Source organism: Phodopus roborovskii, unplaced genomic scaffold, assembly GCF_943737965.1.
Source record: "Phodopus roborovskii unplaced genomic scaffold, PHOROB, whole genome shotgun sequence".
NCBI lineage: Eukaryota > Metazoa > Chordata > Mammalia > Rodentia > Cricetidae > Phodopus > Phodopus roborovskii.
This window is the reverse complement of record NW_026125391.1, coordinates 23,551,556-23,556,218: the sequence shown is the minus strand read 5'-3', so window position 1 is coordinate 23,556,218 and position 4,663 is coordinate 23,551,556. Positions and strand designations below refer to the sequence as shown.

Below are 4,663 nucleotides of genomic sequence, written 5' to 3'. Positions count from 1 at the left end.
CATGGATTTACACGAATATAAATCCACACTACAGGGACATGACTGCACAAGGGGAGGGCCCTCCCAGCACAGTCGCCACAGACCTTGGGGTTATAAATAGAGGAGGAGGGCTATGTGTGCTTACACATATAACAGCATTTGATGCACACACACACACACACACACACACACACACACACACACACACACACACACACTCCATGCAGTTATATAAAAGCCTAGTCCTAGACATTGCTGGAAGACAAAGCAGAACTTCATGGAACTGCTCTCGCCAATTCAGTCACTCACTGTGTAAGGCAGTAGCAGAGAGGAACCCACAAAGAGGCGTTTACATACCTGTAGATAGAAATAAACAAGGTTCTGCAAGGATCAGGGCATCCCACCATTCTCCTGCCTGTCCAAGAAACATCTCTCCTCCATGAATTCCAAGATACAATGCAAGCACTGTGAGTCTGGGACTGATATGTGGAGATCAGGATTCACTAGACCAGTATCATTAAGGTGGAGTTTATTTAGGGAAAGAACTTACACAAAACAAGTGACTGTCGCGGGGTCCCGCTCCAGTGATGCCAACCCTGCCTCCCGGATGTTCTCTACAACCCAAAGAAGGACTCTGAGCCCCCCTCCTATTCTTTTTAGCCTATTCTTTTTAGGTGTGGTCGGTACTAGGGGTGGGGTGAATATATCTACAATGGGACCTTGTGGGTCCTTGCCATGCCAACTTCCTGGGATGGGAAGAGGCAACCTTGGTCCTGCATCTTGAGGATGTGCTCCACTTGAAAGGCCAAGGTCTTTGTACAAATATAACTCAGCACCTCCTGGCCTACCTGTTACACTCAGCCGTCTCCCACAGAAGGCATGGGCAAAAGTGTGATATCAGTTATTGAAAAGGAATGGGGAAGATTACCAGTCTGCCTTTGTCTTGATAACGGAAACCTATTTCCTCCACAATATAATGTAAAGGAGCAATGTTTGGGGTGGGCAAATACTGTGGATTTAAAATATAACATAGGGGGTGTTTTTATTCACTTGACTCAGATGAGAGTTCCACTAGAAAATTCCTTAAGGTTTCTAAAATCAGGGTTTCTCTGTGTAGCCCTGGCCATTCTGGAACTCTGCTGGCCTCAAACTCAGAGATCCACTTGCCTCTGCCTTCCAGAGTTGAAATTAATCCAGTACTGAAATTAATAGGCATGTGTCACCACTGCCCAGCAATTATTTAACATCTTGAGGTAAGAACACAGACCTATCTGTTTCTGTGTGAGGATCTCCTGCAGTGAAATTTATAAAGTGACAGTGTCCAGCAGACACTCAATGAGTACCAGTTCCTTTCTCTTCTTCCCTCATGAATCCTTCCTGTGCCAAGCCTAGTCATCCAGAACCAGCCAACCATCCACTCATAGATCCATCCATGGATCCATCCATTCATTCCCTGATTCATCCATCAATCCACCCACCCATCCACCCACCCATCCATCCATCTATCCATCCATTGATTCATCCATTGATCCTTCTATTCACTGGCCCACTACCCATCCCAACCACTGTCAGTGCATTATATCAATGTCCTCTGTGTGTGTGTGTGTGTGTGTGTGTGTGTATGTGTGTGTGTGTGTGTGTGTTCCACATATGGGAGATTAGAGGACAGCCCTAAATGTCAACTTTGCTTTCCACCTTGTTTGAGACGGTCTCAATTCACGGGAATTCTCCTGCCTCAGCCTCTCCTCTCCCCACAGTAGCTCTGGAATTACAGATGTTCCTGCTATGCTTCTGGCTTTTATGTGGGTTCTGGGAACTGGAGCTCAGAATCTCACACTTGCATGGCAAATGCCTGTACCCACAGAGCCATTTGGTGACCCCCTATATCACATCTTTATTGACAACCTATTATACACATCACTGCAAGTTATCCATCAAAGTAGATGGGACAATGCAACCCAGAGGCAACAACTGAATATCTAAACTGGAAGCAAACAACTTGGCAGGAAGTGAAACTGTCTTAAGAGAGGTCCAGAAGCTATAGTGGATGACTAACACTCCCAGGCCTTTTTTCAAGCTCCACTCAAAGACACGTGCTAGGGTTTCATCCTACCTGGTACAAATTTCTCTTCCCTGATGAAAACTTTAGAACACTCTTTTCTTTCTATACCAGAAAAGTGCCTCGCATTCTAATGGTCTTCGCCTGGGCAATGGCTTTGCCTTCGTTTTCATTTCTTTATATTCAATGCTTAGTCACTCCTCTGAGGACAATGTACACAGCCAGATTTCTTCCAAGGCTTTAACTGGACCCGTCATGAGGGATCCAGGAACTAATAAAACGATCTAAATGAGGAGATGATGGATACGTTAAAGACAGTCTTCATGGGCCTGTGTTCCCTGCACATAGCGGTTTGGAGACAAGAAGCCAGCCAGGAAAGGACTATGCAATACACCTTATCCCTGGAAGCCCTCGCCCATCTCCTCAGTCAACCCTGAAAGGAAGCAAAAGGAAAATATTGCTAGCTGGTTTGCAGCTGATGCAAGAGAAAACTGTCACATTTTGTTGTCACAGTGAGAATGCCAGCCTATCAACATCTGCCCTAGGTAGCTGAATGAGGCATGATGGAACCTAGAGGGGAAGGACCAGCCCTGCAGCTGCACAGCTGTGGGACTTTGGCTGAGGCCCTGAGCTCCTGCCAGCTTTCTGCACTTAGCTGTCCCTGGGGAAATTACCTGCCTTGGTGATGGACTCCCACTTTTTAAAACACGATTAATTTTACTGTTTCAGGGCTTTGTTTTGTTCTGTTTTTTCCTGAGCTTGGCACTCACTCTGTAGACCAGGCTGGCCTCGAACTCATGTAGATCCACCTATCTCTACCTTCCCAGTGCTGAGATTAAAGGGGTGTGCCGCCGTCACCTGGCTCTGTTTCAGGTTTCTTTTTTATTATTATTAATAATAAGTTCATATTCATATAGACATTGAAATTACAAAGTACAGGGACAAGAGGAAGAAGACAAACCTTCTACAAATCTGCTAATACTGTCTCACCCACTCTGCCTCCTGTCAATCAGCTACACTGCTTCTTTTTGAGACGGCAGGGAAAAGGGGCCAGAAGTAGGGGTAGGAGGCTTTATTCTTTTGGCAGATCTTCTCAGTCATTGTAGATATTGCTGCACTGTTAAAAAAAAAAAAAATACATGCTTCTCTGTAAGGCATTTAAAAAAAAATCCAAGGATGATAGGGCTGAGGTCTCAAGTATCTCCAAATACATGTGGTCCATTCCTTGACTGTCCCCTGTGTTATTTCTTGGTTGCGTCCTGCATCCATGCCATTCTCTGTTTGGGAGCTTCTGTGGTGCAAGCTTTTATATAGGGTCGGATTTCCTTGGAACCAAATCCAGGGATCCACTTGTTCCACTGGAGGTCTAGATGCAGCCGGACATCTTTACCCTCCAGAGTGCTGGAGTTGCGGTGCGGAGCAAGCTGGCAGGCTGCTGTCACCACACTCTGGCGAAATCATCAATCAGCGTTCTGCAGTAGCATCTCCTCCACATCTTTCATCCAGCTGCTCGTGAGGGTCCACCTCTCTAAGTCTCGCAATTTCTTCTTGCCCAATGCCTGACTGTTTTCAGAGCTAAAACGACCGCCTGCCCCAGGAGCACCTGCTATCTTTACCACAGTGGTGCTATTGGCCATGGAGTCTTGTAGAGGGGTGCTGGCTGGCTCTGGTTTTATAGATGAGAAGTGGGAGAGGGCTGAGGGGCCAAACTGGTTCATAATCTGCTGAGCTTTGGACTTGAGCTCATAGAGCTTGTCAAGATCCTGCTTCTTTTGGGAGCTGTGAGGACTAAGGCCAATCAGAGGCAGCAGCGGCTGTCTCCCATCTTATTCGGAGACTGCCCCAGTCAAGCTTTGTCGAAGCAGGTGGTCACCCTGCTCAGGTTTTTAATTAGAGTCCTTGGTCCATTGAGAATTGATTTTTGTACCAGGTGAAAGATACAAATCTAATTTCATTCTCTGTAGGCAGATATCCAGTTTTGCTAACACTGTTAGTAGAAAAGACTTTTTCCAGTGTGTTTTTGTTTGTTTTATTTGTTTGTTTTTGACCTTCAAGAATTAAGTGGGCAGAGCTTTCTTGGTTTATATGTGGGTCCTCTATCCTGATCCACGGATCTATCTGTTTGTTTTTATGCCAGTACCAAGATGTCTTTGTCGCTATAGATTTACGGTGTAATTTGAAGTCTGGCATGGAACCTCAGTAGCTATGTACTTACTCCATAGTGTTGCTTTGGCTATTTGAGATATTTTATGGTTCCATATGAATTCTTGGATTTTTTTCTGGATCTGTGACTTTGGATTTTGATAGACATTGTATTAAATCTGTAGATTACTTTTAGTAGTGTAACCATTCTCACAGTATTATGTCTATTAATCCAGGACCATGGAAGGTCATTCCATCTCCTTTGGTCTGCTTTTTCAATGTCTTGAAACTTTCAGTGTAGAGGGCTTTCTCTCTCTTTTTTTAAATGTATTTATTCTTATTTTATGTACATTTGTGTTTTGCCTGCATGTGTGTCTGGTGAGGGTATCAGATCTTGTAGTTACAGACAGTTGTGAGCTGCCATGTAGGTGCTGGGAATTGAACCCAAGTCCTCTGGAAAAGCAGTCAGTGCTCTTAACCACT

General features: G+C 44.9%; 1 pseudogene; it reads right to left on the bottom strand.

Moving 5' to 3' along the window:
• Window positions 1-3,279: 3,279 nt before the first annotated feature.
• Window positions 3,280-3,842, bottom strand: LOC127214972 (transcription initiation factor TFIID subunit 12-like; annotated as a pseudogene).
• Between the last annotated feature and the right edge of the window lie 821 nt (window positions 3,843-4,663).